The sequence below is a fragment of the Grammomys surdaster genome, unplaced genomic scaffold (genome assembly GCF_004785775.1).
Source record: "Grammomys surdaster isolate TR1022 unplaced genomic scaffold, NIH_TR_1.0 493, whole genome shotgun sequence".
NCBI classification, from domain to species: Eukaryota; Metazoa; Chordata; class Mammalia; order Rodentia; family Muridae; genus Grammomys; species Grammomys surdaster.
Window position 1 is genome coordinate 1,071,065 of NW_021604912.1, and position 19,510 is coordinate 1,090,574.

The window sequence follows — 19,510 nt, forward strand, 5'->3', positions numbered from 1 at the left end:
CTATCTATCTATCTATCTATCTATCTATCTATCTATCTATCTATCTACAAGCCATTGCTTCCCCTTCCTGGTCTCCTCTCCCACAGTTATTCATCCCATTCCTACTCCCCCTTGAGAGGGTGCTCCCCTACCCTACAAGGCCTCCCTTCCCTAGAACCTCAAGTCTTTCCAGGATTGTCAGTAGATGTTAATACTTTCTTCAGTCCCCATTTCATATGCATGTAGACTTGAAGCAGGCAGACATCATGTGTGGGTAGCAGGGTTTAGCTTACCTTGTGGGTGTACATAACCTATCCACAATGTCATTGTAGAATTTGACAGAGACCCTCTCTAGGTGCCTTATGATTGTCATACATCTCAGACTCTCCTTTGAAATTCCAACTGTGCCACATTTTTCTCTGGCTTGCTGAGTATTAATTCATTTGAGATGGTGATGGCTGGACCTGCTGACAATGCTGTTTAGTGTGAGATGCTTTTTCCTGCTTACTGCAAATCAGCCTTCTCCTTTGATGAAGTTTGTTTTTCACAGACTGGCCCAGCTTGCTAGATTCCTCATGCCAGATGAGTTGGGACTGGAAAATGAAAGCAGCCAAATGCAAGGATGGCACCAATTTGAGTTTTGATTTTTTTTGACCTGTTTATAATTTTTGGAGAGTTTCTTATATGAGGACTGTATTTGAGGTCATTTCCCCCTTCTTTCCCTCCTTCCAATTCTTTGCATATGCTTTCCCCTCCCCTACTCTTTCTCAACCTCCTGACTTCACTTTTATTGTCATTTATTATTTAGTTATTATTGGTATATACACATATGCATATACATTTATACATACAACCTATACAATCTGATGAGTACATCTAATGATGCTAACATGTGGTGAGTGTGTTTGCTTGTGTATATTTTTGTGTGTGATTTGTGTGTATGTGTGCATTTGTGTGTATGATCTGTGTATATGAGTGTGTATGTGTATGTTCATGTGATGTGTGTGTATGAGTGTGTGTGATCTGTGTATATGTGTCTGTGTATGTGCATGTGGTGTGTGTGTATGTGTCTGTATGAGTGTGTGTGTGTGCGTGTGCGTGTGTGTGTGTGTGTGTGTGTGTGTGTATTTAGGACTTAACCCCTTGGGATAAAAAGACCTAGCGGGAGAATTTCCATGGAGAAGACTCTTCCTCTAGGCAGCAGGTATTAATTGTCTATAGCTTTTTGTCTCTGGGTGACCACATTGAGAATGTTTTTCCATCAATGTTCTCTTGCCAATTTGTGTTGAGCTTTCCTACCTGAAGTTCAGCATTTTTCATATATAATGTGTCATAATTTGACAGATAGCTATTTAGTTATTTCCAAAGTCCTATTTTTTTAAGTGCCATTTTTTTCTAGCTGATTTTTGGAGAGAGGTTATCTCAGCTATAAAATGACCATATTGGCTCAGTGATTATTTAGGTTATTTATTTATTTATTTATTTATTTATTTATTTATTTATTTATTTATTTATAGTTAATTCTACCTGGTAAACTCACTATGCAGTCAAGACTGATTGTGAATTTGCAATCCTCCTGCTTTAGCCTTTCAGCTGTTCAAATTGCTTTACTCTGCCCTGTCTTGATGTTATTATTAAAGGGAGGCATGAAAGAGCTATACAAGGAACTATCATACTTGACCCATTAAACAGTAAAGTATGATGTCATCGCTCTTCATTCTTCCTCTCACATGATAGCAGGTCACTTTACAGTTCTGGTCAATGTGTGAGTTCTTAATGCCTTCACTTAATTCATCGTCTCCAGAAACAGAACTTAGCATTACAACTATGGCCTCATTCTGTGAAGTAGTTTATTTTTCTTCTCTGTTACATGAAAAATATATTAACCTAAATTTAGTAGACGAAAGTGAAAGTTCAACTGTTCAGTCAACATTACTTCAACTCTAGCTGAGGATCTATGAGAAAAGACACTACATTAGATTTCCACCAAAGGAATTTGTGGTCACTTGTAAATAAACATCTTTGTTCTTCCGTTTTGAATGTAGCAGTAGACCAGTCTACAGGCAAATGGAGACTATAATGATATTAATAAAATTCAACAACTCTTGTGTACATTCCATCTTCTAGATATTAATAAAGACTTGGCAGATTCCTTTATGCTTTGAAATCTTGCTGGTGAAAGCAGCTGGAGCAAGCCACATGGTTAAACTCACAGTTATGTGGATGAGCCACATAGAATTCATAGGTGGACACTCTTAATGGAAACGTGCTGCTTATTGAATATGCAGAGGGGCTCAACATCTAGAGAGAGAATGACAATCTGAAAATATTCTTTTTTGCCATTATTAGTTGTAAAAGAGACTGAAAAAAGATGACTAGTATAAAATTTCAAATGAGTCCAATTTATGAAATATTACTGTTGCATGGTTCCATTTTACACAGATTTCTGTGCTTTGCCTCATCAAATTGCTGGTCCCTAGAAAGGATCCTTAAGAATGGGTTTCTCTGGATGTTGCAGTAGCTAGGTTGCTGCGCATACTGGGAGTACATCCAGAATAATAACTAAGCATTTCCACAGCTAGAATGGTTGCAAACAAATCAGTGAGGGCTAGGGAATGCAAATCAGAATTACCAGCAGAGACTGAATCCAAGGGCATTTGTTAAGCATAACAAAAGGTTAGAAAAACAAGGTCATGGCCTCCAATAATTCTTCCCTTTTGGACCAATATTATGCAAATTACGAGGAAATATCAGGGTAGCAGGTTCTAGGAGAATGAAATTGCTGAATGTGGATAGACTTTATTTCAGATGAAAATGGAACTAAGTATGAAATGGGAAAGAAGATGTAGCTCTGGGCAGTTTTGTTCACCAGCTTCATGATGCATGACACAGTATCAGTTGGTCTTCTTGTCTGGGACCAACTGTGGTTAGTTCACATTTGCCTGAACCCAGATTCTCATTCTGATAGCACTGTTTGCACAGCATCTAGGAAGGAAAGCTTCTTCTGCTTCAGGAGTCCTGGACTTGTATCAAAATAGATCTTTTTCAACAGTGTGCTTTGGTTTTAATGAAAAGTCACAGAAAAGGCTATTCCTCTTGATTCTTGTGCAAGTGAAAATATAAAGAAGAATGTCATTCAGGCAATGCCATTGTCCAAGCATGTTGGCCCAGGAGACCTTAGTGTCAATACCTCATATATCCTAGAGCATAGACACATCTACCTGTGTGGTAATATTCAGTTGCCCTCAACACAGTTGCACTCAGTTGAAAGGATAACATTGCCTTGCTAGGCATCATTTAAGCATGAACTACCTATTTAATGTAGGCAGAGATGCACTGATAACTAGATTCAAAGGGAAAATGATTTCCAAGGCGTAAGAAGCAGCAAGATGTCACCATCTTTGCAGCCTCAGGCTATGAACATTACTTATTCATTCCTTCATCCATTATTTTATTAAGCAGTGTCTGGACATGGCCTGGATTAAATGTTGGAAGAATTACCAATATGCAAAGGGCATGTTCCTTGCTTTGTTTGATGTCCTGATCTTATTTCTGTCACTTCTGTTCTCTCTCTCTTTGTTTCACTCATATCCTACAGCAGTTGTCACATGTCATTTCTGTGAACAGATCTTAATTAAATTTTTACTAAGGATAAGAATCCAATTGCCCTAATACTGCAGGTATACCAATAGCCGTGTCACCTCTGCCTGTATTGTGTGACCTTGCATTGGGACAGTCTTTATTCACAAGAGCCCATAATTTTCTTCTGTCAACCTTTTATGGTCTGTTCACTGTTTTTTATTATGATACAGAATTATTGATTGTTAATTTTTAAAAGTTTTTAAAAACATGGATTTCAAGTACCCTGAGCTGACATCACACTATGTAGCCAAGAACAATCCCAAAGTCTTGATGCTTCTGACTGTATTGCTCAAGATCTGGGATGAAAAGTGTACATTCTTGTGCTTATCTTGATTATTTAAATCCTCTGTGACCTTTATCTTAATATAATATGGGAGTGGTAATTGCTCGTGTGATATATGTTGTAAAGCTTATAGGAAATACTAAAGCTACTCAGAATAAAGGTGTGCGGTATCCACTTGTCAATCCTCCTTTGTATCATGTAACCATTCTCTAGAAATCATAGAAAATAAAAAATGAAAATAATATGTGGTTAGCTGAAAACGATGTTAATAAAAGACACTATCCACCTTCTGTCAGCTGGATATTTGATGCAGAGGCCATGGAGAGGTGTTGCTTATTGACTTGTTCCTCCTGGATTGTGCATCCTGTATTCTCATAGAACTGAGGGCCATCACTGGGGAAGACACCATCTACAGTGTGCTAGTCCTTCCACTAATCAAACACTAATTAAGACCATGCTCTACAGGCTTGCCTATGGAACCAATCTTATGGAGATATTTTCTTAACTGGGGCTCCCTCCTCTCAGGTGACTTCAGCTGTGTCAAGTTGACATAAAACTAGCCAGTACAGTGTCATAGTAATGAAGAGATCAGCAGCTCTCACCTCTTAGTGCTTTCATGATAGTGCACCTTTATCTACTATTGTGGGAGTGAGGAGAGAAGCAGATGAGCAGAGCACAGGACACAATGCTCTTACTTAAAAAAGAATGAGAGTTGGGGCTGTGGGTTCTCTCTCTTTCTCTCTTGAGACAATTAATCCCCAGGGTTTAGGATAGATGCTGATCTTATCTCACAGAGAATGCTACAACTGCCCCACTTTGTGCTCCTAGATCCTCAGGATGGGGCTGAGATAAAATCTGATGAGAGTTATAAAGAGGTCCACAACCTGGTCAGTAACCAGCATTAGTGCTCTGAGAAATAGGTTTGGTAGAAGAAACGCTAAAGATACATATTAGATATATTTGGTGAATGAAACTCTCTCTGTGTGTGTGTGTGTGTGTGTGTGTGTGTGTGTGTGTGTGTGTGTGTGTGTGTGTGTGTGTCTGTGTGTGTGTGTGTCTGTGTGTGTCTGTGTGTGTGTCTGTGTGTGTCTGTGTGTGTGTGTGTGTGTCTCTCTCTCTGTGTACATATGCACATATGCTAAGGGAGGCCAGAATGTTGAGCATCTTCCTCAATTACATCTCTGCCTTACTTTTGAAGACTGGTTCTCTTACTGAACCTGGAGCTCACTGATCTGACTAGGCTGGTTAGCCAGTAAGCCCCAGCTACTCTCTCTGGTGCTGAGATCACAAGCACATGCTACTGTATTGTCTGGCTCCTTACATGAATGCTTTGGGGGAGGGGGTGATGAAGAATTCAGATGCCCTGCTTGCGTGGCAATTATTTTTACTAATTGAGTCGGCTCCCCTGCTCTCCAGTAAATAAAGCTTTCTATTTTCTCAGGATTTCCAGAAAGCTCTTTGGAAAGAGCACTTATTTTTTGATCAAATATGCCAGAATAAATTCTGCCTGAGTTGTGGATTCCTCTGATTCTGCCCTTGCAAACTTCAGAATAGTAGCTAGCTTGAAAAATTACTAGGGAATCCAATAAGAAACAGTATCAGGAATGAAAGGCAACATCAACTTTAACCTGACCGGAAAAGGATAGTGAGGGTCAGTGGTAGGCTCTGCCATATGCTTTCCTCCTCATAGACTTGGAAGCCAATTTCAAAGGGGGGACAGCAGTGGCCAACAGAAATTTTCATTCTGTATACATAAAGGGGAGTGATAGAAAGGGTAGACTTACATGAGTTAGTCATTTACTTGCCAGCATCTATAGTAAGTTTTGGATTTTATTTTTTTATATGTATGTGGTATGCATGAGTGTTTATGCATGCTGTCATGTGTGTGAACACATATATGTGTGGGTGCATGTGCATATACGCGTGTGTATATAGGTTTCTGGAGGTCAGAGTTTGACATCAGGTGTCTTCCACTTTCACTTCCATCATTATTTATTGAGGTAGATGCTCCTACTCAGCCCAACACTCATCTATCCTGATAGCCTGTTTGTCTTGAGGATTCCCCCTTCTCTGTCTCTGTCTCAAATTCTGGGTTCAGTGGACTTCTACAGTCACACAGCTGTTATATGTATCCTCACACTTGATTGGCAAACACTTCGTCTATTGAACCATTTCTTCAAACCCTCTTTGTTTATTTTTGAGTTCAGAGAAGCCTGCTGTGTTTGTCCTGTTCACCTCAGTCATGACTTTTACTCCAGTGGACATTGTTAAATGGATGAATGGATACATGGGCATTGTCTGAGACTCTTCTTAAGCACTGGGATGTTTGGTAACACGTGGACATTCCAGTCTAACCCATCTCCTGCTTGCTGCATACCATGTAGATAGTGTGTCTACAGGACCTTTTAGTTACTCTCCCAGTGCCCCAGTTTGCAAGGTAGATTATTACTATGAACATTCTTCCATCATTCCTATAGGTTCGAAAACACTCTAGGGCTTGCTTCATAGCAGCATGTTACCTAAGATCAGCAATCTAATATGATAGACACCATAGCATCTGGCAAGTCCCTTTCCTTGAGTTAAGGGAAAGGAAAAAGACAGGAGGCTATGTACTAGATCTCCTAAAAGGCGGCTTGCTCTGAGCTTCAGAGCAATGGTGCTTAGCTCTAGCTAAGAAACATCTCGGGATTTCTTGGATATGCAAGAGCAGCACCCTTCCTTGACCAATTAAATCAGAATTGATGGATCAGAGGAAGGGGACTTGGACCTTTTTAAAGCTCCCCAGGTATATTATATTGTGGTCAGACTTGAAAGCTCAGGAGTTAAGGTTCTTTAACTCTGCTCTAGTTAGGATCACATTAGGAAAAATTTAAAAATCCCAAAGCTTATGGAACATCCCTTATCAATTAAATCAAATCTCTGGAGTGGTACCAAGAGCTCAGCTTTCTTACAACACACTTGATGAGATCAATAACCAGCCAGGTTTGAAAAGCAATATGGGAATCTGTGAAACTTTGTGTACCCTGGATATACTGAGCTACTGTTATTTGATCATTGAATGCCAATTACTATCACTGATTTAGAGATTTGACCAAAATGAAATTGGTATTCAACCCTCATACAAGACTATTGCTTGACATGGACAAACATTACCAGTTAAGCACTTAGAGGGGAGATATTTGTTTTATTTATTGTTTCATGATTCCTAGGTATCCAAAATGACAGAAATAATATTAGGCGCTATTACTTTAGTACTTGATCCTCATAGCAACGTTGAGAAGTGGTTAATACTGTCCTAAATTTAGAGACAAAGAACCTGATGCTTACAGAAACTAAAGCATGTGTCCAAGGTCATCCAGACCTGGACTATGGTCTAATGACATGGAGGCCCAGACTCTGCTTACAACACCAGACTTCCTTTTTATAATAAGAGCTACATTGAAAAATGATTTATATACCATAAAGCTCACTTGTTTTAAGTGTACAGTGATTTGTAGGAAATTTACAAGGTTGTGGGAGCCATCACCATATCTACTTTTTAAAACATTTCCATCAGCCTTAAAGGATCCCTTGTGCCCATTGATTTGATTGGCTTAAAAGAGCTGAGAAAGAAAAATATGAGAGCTTTGGTTTTATTCCCAACCCTGTCATTTATATAGTCCTCTGACCTTGAAGAATACAGTAACCTCTCCGGGCCTCAGCTATTTTTAATTAGTCACTCAGAGATAATAATTCCTGCTGGAGGAGAAGGGTCATATAAAGCATAGGGAGGTGCATTGTCGTGGCTCACTCAGAGAGGAAAGTGCTGCATTTTTCAAACTGATGGGCTCATTTTCACCTTCCAAGTGTTTTGGATCTAAAACTGAACTCAGGGAGTTGTAGTCACATAAGCCTAGCTCTTTCTCCCTCTTCCTCACATTTCTCTGTCTCTCGTTCTTTTACCACATCAATGCATGTCCCATGACATTTCTCCAACAGCCACCTCAGTGCGTGATGGTGTACAGTGTAGATCTCTTCTGACTACTGGAATGACAGTTGATATTCAGGGCAGGATGGCTTAAAGCTCTGCTTTGGTTCTTAGGGGTTTAGCTGGCCCTGGCAGAAGCCTGAGGTACCCATATGCTCCTGTAATGACTAACTGTCAGGGAGATGTATGGTGTCCTTTCAGCGGGAGAACACAAACAGATGTGGTGCACTATGGTATTTCTGGCTCCTTAATTAGCACTGTGATGGGTGACAGGGAACCCAACCGGATGCATTTGATCAGGGCCACAGGAGAGTCATGCCAAGGAAGCATCTTGTTTATCTAGCTCTAGAGTATACAGTAAACCCTGTTGAGCAGTAAATATATTCACAGTACTTCTGTTTCAACTGCTTTAAGCTTTAATGTTTAGATTGAGTTGGTGTGTATATATGTGTTCTATGTATGAGTGAATTTGTATAGGATAAATATTGGTGTCCTCCTCAATGTCTTACTGTGTGACACAGGTCTCTTCTTGAACCTGGAGAGCTTCATTTTGGCTAAACTGGCTAGCCAGAAAGCCTCACGGATTTATCTGTGTCTCACCCAAGCGCTGTAATTAAAGAAGCTTGTTGGCATATCCAACTGTGTATATGGTTTCTGAGGATCCAATCTCTAATTCTCACACCTGCAAAGCTAGCACTTTACTGACTGGGTTATGCTACCTTCTCCCTTGAGACAGTATTCTGTCTTTCTGGAGCACAGACAAGGAACAGCCTAAAGCTTTATCTCTTTTTGCCTAGCCACTTTCTCTAGCCAAGAGTATTGATGAGCACTCACTAAAATATGAACAGTGCTTAAATTTTTGTGTAATTTCTTACATGTCTCCTTTTCTCCATATCAAAGTATCTAGTTCTTAATTTCTAACTAAGAATGCTCATTCTTTTTACTCAGAATCCCAGCAGCATCACTGCATTTAGATATTTCCTATGCAACACAGGATCAAAGTATAAATGACAAATTCAGTGGCTTAGTTGTTGTCTTACTATTACGACTGTCCTATTTAGACTAAAAGGAGTGGACATTCGGTATGTGGCTTCATCTTTATATTTACAGTTTCTTTTCACAAGTATTTGGAAGATAAATACTATGTTTGGAACACTGAGGATTAGTCAACAAATCAGTGAAGTAAACAATGAAGGAGCTTACTTCCAAGCCCAGGGATGTCTAGAAGACCACTAGTTGATGATTACAGAGCATTTCTAAGAGTGACCTGATAATTCCTTGGCCTAAGTGACACATGCATAAGCCTTCTTCCAATGAGCTCAAGGGGTTGGTAACCCACATATTGCTCTGTGTGATTCCAGATCTCCTCATTGTCCACAGAGCTAGGCACCAATGTGGGAGAAATGAGCCTCTTCCGACTGAGCATCTGGCAGATTTCACTGTCCCCAGTCACAATGGAAAGCTAGAACAGACAGCTGCATGGGAAAGGCGATGGCGATATAAATACATGTTTAATTGCACATCAATTACAATTACTTACTAGGCTGCATTTATTTAAATGCAGTGTAATTAGAGCAAAAACCTTGATTTAATCATAACCCTATCAAACACAGATCCCTTCATCTTCTCAGTATTACTGTGTGCCTTCTGCTTCCCTCTGTGCTGATGCTGAGAGAGGGGTTGAAGCAGAATCCATTTAGGGCATAGGCTGTCTCAGAGTGTTCTCTCTTCATTCCGGACCTCTGCTCCAGAGCTGTAGAGCAGTTTATCCTGGCCTCTTCTCTAAAAGCTCCTGATGAGAGGGACTGATTAGCTAGAGTGACTTATTAGAAATATAACTCATCCCTGATGGCAGGCTTCATAACCCAGGAGCCCAAGATTAGTAAGGACATTACATAGGTTCAGCCTCTAGAGATAAATTACTTCTTGGAATGGACCCTCTCCGAGGCCCTATGGCTGATGTCTCATCACTGTTGATGGGGCCTGACTTGACATTGCTGCAAAGAGCTGGGCAGCAGGCAGGCAGACTGACTTTCACGGTCAGCTCCTGGCTTTTTCTTTGTTCATCTTCACTTTCCTGCATCCTCTCTTGCTTTTCCTGTCTCTGTCTCCCAAGGAGCCATAATGCCATCTCTATGTGTTTGAAATAAGAATGCCCCTTTTCTATAACCATGTGTAAAAGCATTGCTCTGTTCAAACACTAACAAAGCAAATCTCTCTGATTTGATGTCTTGGTTTCTCCCCACAGCCCCTAAACACATACACAATGACTTCCTCTATGATTACTTGGAAGAAGAGGAAAAACAGACCTTGTGACCATTGCATGATGTGGATAGCTGAGGTCTATCTAAAAGAGACAGGAAATAATTGCATGATTCAAGGAAAATCTCCTGATTTATATACGTACTCTTCACTATTCCTGCCAAACAAAAAATGGACAAAATAATGTGCATTGAGTTTGACACGGTAACAGGAATTGTTTATTCATTGTCCTTTACAAAAGAATATAAGGTAGTGACCTTTAAATTATTTAGATTAGAAAAAAGGATATGCAAAGAAATTAAATATGATGGCTTGGAATTGCAAAGGGAGTCATCATGAGATGACCACTAAAGTCTATCAGTTTCAAACTTAGAGCCAGATACTAACATACACACACACACACACACACACACACACACACAGACAGACATGTGTGTGTCTATATAGATAGGTATGTATGTATGTATGTATGTATGTATGTATGTATGTATATGCTATATATAATAAGTTTCTTTTTGTGTATATGTATATATGTGTGTGTGTGTGTGTGTATATATATATATATATATATATATATATATATATGATATTCCTATCTAGATAGATAAAACATAGATACATAGATTAATAGGCATTATTCATATATTATATATCCATATATTATATCTCTATAGATTTGACCTTATTACCCTCACTTTGAAAGTGAGGAAATGAGCTTTAAGAGGTGAAGCATATGACAGAAATTTCATGCTTAGATGCAGAGTTGCATCAGTTGAATTTTACGGGAACACTCTAAAAATGCCAGACATCATGGAGAAAACTTCATTCATTTATCATGTTTACATCTCTCACCAGCTCTGGTGCTCTATACAAACTGATTCCTCTTCAACACACCCTCATTCCTTTGTCCCTCATGGCCTGCACAAGGTCCCCCCTACTTTACTCTCCTAGTTGACTCTTATACTTGTTGCCTACCTGAGTGCCCCTCCTCTGTTCTCACTTATTCGTGAAGATGAATTCAAAGGAGGCAAACTCCTTGTCACTCTGACATAAAACCTCTAACTCTTTGTCCTTCCATCCCCATGATCTGTGATTCTCATCCCTTTCCCTCTCTGGCTGCTTCTCAAGCTGATATCTGTACATCCTTGCTCTAGACTTTAACCTCTTTTTATTGCCCTTTCCAAAATATATGCTATGCTTTGCATGTAACTTCTTCCTCTGATTGGACAACTCTAAAATTGTTCCTACCTTCCTTTGCCCAGTAACCTCACCCCTATCTTTAAATCTCAACTCTAAGAATGCCTCTTTCAGGGAGACCTTCTCAGACTCTTCCAGAGAAATCTGATCTCCTGTGACACACTTAGAGATCACTCTTTGTACTCTCCCTGTAACTATTTCACTCTACTCTGGCTCCCCAGTGGACTCTGAGATAGAGAGGAACGAGCACTCTTGCCAGCACTGAGAAGGAATTCAGTCAATACTGACTGACTTGATGAATAAACACTCTCAATTTAGAAGTCCCTTCTCCATTTCCTGACATCTGTCTTCCTCTTTACAACTTTGTTACCATGTCCTGCACCTGCGTCTCTTCATTCTCAAATGTTTTCTTGGCAGTGAAAAGTGAACTCTCACCTTTGCTGAGAGCCCTTGCCAGACTCTCTTTCCTTCCAGAATAGTCTTTCTAGCTCCCCTTTCAGTCTGCCCAGTTAACACCTTACAGTCTCTATACACAGTCTAGGGTCCTAGGCTTTGGCTCACAGTATATTGGCCTTTGGTGTTTTATAAGCAATCTCTACACTATATTCTCCCCTGCGCAAGCTCCCAGGATGGAAAATTGGTGTGCTGTAGAATATAAAGGGATAATAGGAAAAACACTCACCATAAAATGGGTAAATAATTGCTGGATGTTGCATGCTAGAGTGAAGAAAATGATGTAAAAATCAGGCTTATCAGAAATTCTATTATATTTCAGTACAGTGGGGCTCTACACAACATCTCGTTTCTCCAGCTCCAACCATTATCCCCGACCACGTCAGTGTGGTACTTGAGCTACACAGAATGGGAAAGAGTTCTGACTTCAAGTAGTTGTTAAGTCACTGTGTTCTGGTGGCTCTGTGTGTGAGTGTCAGTGTGTGTGTGTGTGAGAGAGAGAGCCAGTATGGGAGTATGTGTATTTGTGACTGCCTGTGTGTGTCTGAGTATGAGTGACTGTGTGAATACATGTAAGTGTGTGTGAATGGTGTGTATGTGTATGAGTGTAAGTGTGTTTGAGTGTGTGTGAGCCTATGCATGAGTGTAATTTTGTGACTGTGTGAGTGTGAGGGTGTTTGAGTGAGTGTGAATGTATGTGAATGAGTGTGTATGTTCATATGTATGTGTAACTGTATGTATGTGGAAACAGCATAAGATGAGAGGCCCTGAAATCTGATGCCACTCCCTTTATTCCTTCCCTTTTTCCTCTTTCATTCATTTGTTCCTCTCTTTATTCAAAAATAGTACTCTAGAATATATTATGTTAATGACATGTCTTTAATCACTTAGTATATGTCACATAACAGAATAATCATGCTACATTTTAAAAGATTTATTTATTTATTTTATGTATATGAGTACACTGTAGCTGTCTTCAGACACACCAGAAGAGGGCATTGGACTCCGTTACAGATAGCTGTTAGCTCCTTTGTGGTTGCTGGGAATTGAGCTCAGAATCTTTGGAAGAGCAGCCAGTGCTCTTAACCATTGAGCTATCTATCCAGCCCTCATGCTACCTTTTAAGTGTTAATGTCTCAGATAAAGATAAGAGTTACAGTTGTAGGCTCCAAAGTAAACAGAAGCAAAATTGATAGCAGGTGAAAGTTGGTACATGTCACGAAGAGATGGGCAATTTCAGTGGTGTAGGGGGATTCTGAGTCTCTGAAAGGAGAAATGGTGTGAGTGTGTGTGTGTGTGTGTGTGTGTGTGTGTGTGTGTGTGTTCATTTATATATGAAGTGATGTATACAGGAGAAGCCTAAAATACAATTATATGCAAACAGCAAGCATGTGAGCTCCCCTTGCTAATACCCATTCATTTCACAGCAATTCTGAAATCTTGTGAAAGAATCAGATCGTAAGGTTTGAGCATTTTCCCTAAATTGACACAGCTTCCAGGTGTGATGACCAAGATTCTAGACTAGGTCAAGCCACTTCCAAAATTCATTGGTCTTCTGCTATTTGACTAGTGAAAGTGGATTTGGAGGTATGTCAAAGAGAGATGGGCTACTGCTAATCATTGTGGTTGCGAAGTGTGAAAAGAAGAAGGAAGCAAATCCAGCTGCGACCTACTCACAGTGGAAGCTTCTAGCCTTGGTCATTTGGAAGGCCAGGAGTTGTGTTCAACATACTCCATGCAAGTCTGATCCCACCATGGATCCCACCATGGATAATAAAAAGGTATGCACATCTATGAAAGGGAAACTCATGGATACGACTTGAGTACCAGTCTACCAATGTGCCAAAGGGTAGGGTGAAAACTCTTTAAGATCTGACCAAATGTGCAAAACATCTTCCTTTTTACAGATGGTATGAAGGAGAAGGGCTTCAACCTCTTCCATTAAATTCATCTCCTTTAAGGGCCATGCTATCTGGAATGGAGACTCCTAAGTTCAAATGTCACTTCCACCAAAGAGTTTTTATTTAAAGCAAATCACTTTTGCTCTCCAGACAGATTCTATCACATGGGCTTGTGGGGGGATAGGCTTTGAGGTGAATGACTCAGACGTCTTCAGCAGATTTGAGAAAATCAGTTACAAACAAACTATGAAGGGATGTGGCACTCAGGAAAAAGCATATGGGAACACAAGAAGACCTACATGCTACAGTTCATTTTCTACTCAGCCATAACTTCATTTCAAATTCCATTTCTAGTGCTAACTCTCTGTCTGGTCTTTTGTAATGTATGACCCTTTCTGATCTCAGTTTTACTATATATTAAATTGGATGAACGAAGCTGGGAACATAAGCCAGAATGAAAACAATTTGGATCCACTTCTACTTTTATTGGTCTGGTCTTATCCAAAGGCTGTATGTTGTATTTTCTCTCTATCTCTTTCTCTCTGTCGCTCTCTCTCTGTTTCTCTGTCTCTGTCTCTGTCTCTCTCTGTCTCTGTCTCTCTCTCTCTCTCTGCCTCGTGTGTGTGTGTGTGTGTGTGTGTGTGTGTGTGTGTGTGTATGTTTTCTTCAATGGTGACTTAGTGTCTTAGGGTCTGGATATCTTAAAGCATTACAAACTACTCACTCCACAACAATGAGCATGGCACAGGTTATTAAGCTCCTATGAGCCTGTTTTGTATTTGTAAGGGAAAGAGAATGAAGCCTGCCTCTGTGCCATGCTTCTTGGATTGTACGAAGTGATCATATAAGGTTTGAGAATAGAGTCAGCATAAGTAAGCTCCCAGTCCTCATTATTAATAATCAAGCTCCACCAGAAGTGACAGTGTGCCTTCATTTCTTTTGTGTTAGCAATATGGTTTTCCTCTCTCTATCTTGGTATATTTTTTATACTTCTATCAAGAACAGGTCCTCACTTAATTCTCACAACCTGTTGCATTATATATACTGACTATATGACTCTTATTCTCCTGTTTACATGCATACAACTATGTGCACAGAATATATGAATATACATGTAATTATACATATACATATATAATTTCCTCCGCTTTTTTTCAACCAGATTAGAAGTGTGATAGCTAAATGCAGATGTAAAGCACAGAAGCTGTTCATTAGCCCCTGATTTATAAATGTTTTAAAGTGACATCCAAGCATGATGGCATTACATGACTGCAAATTAAGCTCAGGTATGGGGACCCTCAGCAGACACTGCTGTTTGACAACCAGTTCTGGATAGCTTAATATTTGATAGCCTCCTCAATATAAATCTTTCCTTTCTTATCCCTCTCTCTTCTCTCACTCTCTTACTTCCCCATCTATCTCTATCTCTGTCTCTGTCTCTGTCTCTATCTCTATTTCTGTTTCTATCTCTGTGTATAGACAATCATCTGTTAGGATGAGCACATACTTCTATGTGTATAGAAGTGTCAGCAAGATTCCTCTCAGAAAAAAATCAGCTCTCTGTTGTGTCTCTGTAGGTATACCTCTATAAGATGGTGGATAGGTATGAAGAAGAAGCCTTACATTTCTTCTTACCTCACTTTTTAACAGCTTCTCTGATGGATAGACCATGAAATGGGTAGTGGGGATGTAGAAAGCTGTGTTCATCTTTTTCCTGCCCTTACAGATGGCAATGGAATTATAACAGATGGGGCTTATTACAATAGTGATTAAATGTTAGATTTATTTTTATTTACCTGCATGAATTTTGTGTCTATGCACATGACTTCAATTGGCTGTGGATGGACTATGCATCTTGTGAAGCTGCAGTTAAAATGAATTGAGCCTCCCAACATGGGTGTTGAGAAGTGAACTCAGATCTTCTGCATGAGCAGACATATTCATCTTTTTAACTATTATTAAATGTATGTATGTATGTATTTATTTATTTATTTATTTATTTTACAACACAATATAAGCCCCTTCTTTCCAGTACCCTTCACACAGATATTCCCCCATTTCTCCTTCTCCTTTGAGAATCGGAATCAACCACTCCTCCTCACTATCATCACCACCCTGGGACATCAAGTCATGAACAGATACATTTAGCCACTCAGATATCTCTTCAGTAATAAGAGGGAGACATTTTCATTGAAAGAATGGAAGAACAGTTATGAAATAATAACACATCCATCAAGACCTAATCCGTTTCTGAATTCCTCTGCTCCTAAAATTCTAGAAAGTTCTGGTGTCCATCATACATATGCATTATCTCTTCAGTTTTACTCAAAAGTAAATACTGTGCACCAACCTAGGGTAGGAACACACTGTCTAGTTGCCACTGGAATAAGAAAACTGAGCTAGTTTCTTTTTTCTGCTGCTAGAGAGTTCAAGGTGAAGAAACAGATTGTAATATAATTATTTTATTACTCTCTGGTCAAAGGAGTATGTCAAAGACAGGTTCTTCTAATGTTCTTAGTTAGGAAATATAATGCCTATCACATTCATACCAGAAATGAGACATTGGGAGGTTTATAAACTGTCTTCAGAGCTAAAATGTCAATGCTCAAAATTTGATTTTAATAGTGACTATCAATGTGACTTAAACTTTTCTGTTTCTCAGTTTCCACATTTATAAAACTGAGCATCAATGCGATCTATTATATTTTAGAATTGGGCATGAGACTCAGATGATACAGCTCTCACATTATGCACTTAGTTTTATATGATGACACAGATAAAATCCACTAAAAGCAGTTATTTGTTAGTTTTGCTTTATTAGTGACCTTTATATGCCACACAAATCCCCGATCAAAGACTAAAATGGCCAGCTCCAAGGCTTTTACATCCACTCATGGGTGAACTGTCAAGTTTATTTACAAGGTTAAAACATTTATGTGATCATTGAATAATACAAAAAAACTAATATAACCTGAAAGCTATGAGAAGCTCATGGCAATCAGGTCAAATCTTAAAATCTGGGCACTGAGGTTATAGCAATTAAGTCTATTCATTGTTTCTGATTCAGCAATACTGAGGGTTTTAATCTTATTCCCTTTCCTTTCTATTAGTATATTCTTACTCAGTTATCAAGGTCTGTAAACAGATATTGAATATGTGGTTTATACACTTCTATGGCATTTGGTTTGCTCATTTTTTGAAAACGGATTAACAATAGTATTTTTATGGTATTCTGTACTGCCCAGTTTTCTCATTTTATGAATTTGGATAAACAGAGATGCATGTTTTTACACATACTTAAGGTTAAATAAGATAAACAATACATGCCAATACAAAAATCATAGTCTGTACATGCAGTACGTGGTTCAAAATGCCCCTTAGGTAAACAGGTCCTTGGCAATGTGTACTGTACAGAAAACTAACATACACAATCAACAGATAACAGAATTAAAGAAACCACAAAGCTTAGCACTGGATTACTAGTCAGGTGTAGATGAAATGAGCCAAGAAGTGTGTAGGATGGGTTGAAAGTGGTACATCCATAAAGCTGAATGCAAGGCATGAACTTGCACACCCTCATTTTAAAGTGAATGTTCTTTGTATCTTTGTGATCACAGCATCAGTGGACTATTATGATGACAGAATGGTAGAAGAAGAAAGTGAAAGAGAGTGAGAATTGCCATGTTTGAGAAAGAGTTTTCAACAAGATTGGGTCAGACATTGTAGACAGAATGGTGCATAGTCACTGAGGGATTCAGGAAGAGTCATGGAAGGACCAATCAATCATTTTTTCCACATATTGACTATGGGTAGAATGAGCAGTCAAGGAAAAGCATGTACTGTCCTTGAGAAGGAAGTGAATTACTTTTATCCACTATTTAGAGCAATGAAAACAATTAGAGATAGAGTCTAGGGATATAAATAGAAAGTGAGTGTGTATACATAGGCAGTGTGCAATGACAGATAATGCCATGGATAAATGCTGGATCTGCCGAGACACTTAGAGCCTCAGGATAAATTATTCCATAAATAAATATTGCTCATAGATATTTCAGATGTTTTTCTGTTTATGAGCATTTGACATTCACCCCTAAGGAATTGTGTATTTCCTCATCAAAAGCAAAAGTGCTCATGAAACTGATGACTGCACGTCTGATTAAAGCTGTAAACATTCACACCGTGTTAGCTGCTACAACTATGACTTGGGCTGGAGCGCTGAGCCCTAGGGGCCTAATGTGTATCTCATTTATGGCATGGCTGGCAAATCACAGCAATAGCTGCTGAGGAGAGCTCTCTACCATTTCTTGTTAGTCAGCTCCGTTTTCTTTGAAAAGTCTCATTGTCTATTTCTGAGATAAGTACAGAAGCCCTGCTCCTTATGGCAGAGGGCTGTTGGTGTAGGGATTCATAAGTATCTGTGTCATCTGTAAAATAGAATTTCCCTTCCAAATGATCAGTACTGTAAATTTAAACACTGGAAAGTTTCATGGAATTGTGAGCATGTCACAATCAATCACATTAGTGTGATTGTGGTGGTAATAGTATAATGGAATAAGGAGGAAACTGCATGGCCTTTCAAACCCAGTGGACCAGAGACTTACTTTAGGAACCTAAAGCACACAGTTGTTTTTCTTAGCCTTACAAGAAGAGATAAACATATCTTTTTCTAAGACTTGTCCTGGCTATTAACTTTTTAATTAAAAATTATTTCTAAAACATATAAACTAAAAGCCTCATGCCTGGCATACGGCCAGAGCAGATGAACGCCACCCATTTCCCTTTTACCAAGGCTTTGGAATGTACAGTACACCTTGTGCTACGCAAGTGGCACAACTTTGTGTGGCAACAAGCCAAAGTGCTTGTTCAAGAGGCAGTTGCTAAGTACACTGTCATTGTGACTTTTTATAGGAAAGAAAGTCCTGTGTTACATACATCTATTGATATTTGAAAAAAATTCCCAGCCCAGAGGACTCACCTGAGTTTTGGACTCTAAATTGTAGTATAAAAAATAGTAAATGACACATTTGTTTCTAGCTTTATTATTATTATTATTATTATTATTATTTTATAATAACTTGTTTTGACTCAAGAGGAAAAAACCTTGAGTTAGTTTTGATTTTAGCACCTACTTAAAATACGTGTTGAAGGTTCAATATATCCAGGGCTCAATATACTCAGGTACCATGCTAAATATACTTTTCATTTGTTTATATCACACTGTCAAAAATATTATGGATGAACTTTTTTTTATACTCCTCTTTTATAGATGAGAAAATGGATTTACAGAGTTCATATCACTTGGCTATGGTAATTGGTGATAGAACCAAGATAGAACCAGTCCTGTTCTGTCATACCCTAGAGTTGGCCATCACACTATTATACTAAATGGCTCCATCAATATCAAACTGATTGAAGCCTTCAGTCCCACATTAACTCCAAAACCTGAGGCTCAATTATTTATATTCCATGACAAGAGTGCATCAAAAAATGATCAGTCTCCACCATATATTTAGTGGAACAGTAAACAAACAGTGGTTCTACGAGCCCACTAGGTACCAGATGTAAGAGTTATAGTGGACACTCAGCAGTCCACTCCAGATCTCACACCACTCTGCTATGGGCATCTGGGAAAATCCTCTATGTGACATCATGCGTGCAGTCACACACACTGCTGTCCGTCAGTGCTAATGGCTGGATATGAAGTGGCAAAAGCAGCCACCTCTCACCATGTTTTGATTGTTCACAATTCCCATTAGGTAGCCTATCACTGGTCCAGGTATCCTTCCTTCCTTCCTTCCTTCCTTCCTTCCTTCCTTCCTTCCTTCC

General features: G+C 39.1%; 1 protein-coding gene and 1 pseudogene across 1 annotated transcript in view; one reads left to right on the forward strand and one right to left on the reverse strand.

Moving 5' to 3' along the window:
• The window catches only part of LOC114633036, a 17,662-nt pseudogene extending 15,863 nt beyond the window's left edge, over window positions 1–1,799 (reverse strand).
• The window catches only part of Agbl1 (ATP/GTP binding protein like 1), a 739,063-nt gene that overhangs the window by 680,145 nt on the left and 39,408 nt on the right, over window positions 1–19,510 (forward strand). The gene's annotated exons all lie outside the window — the stretch shown is intronic.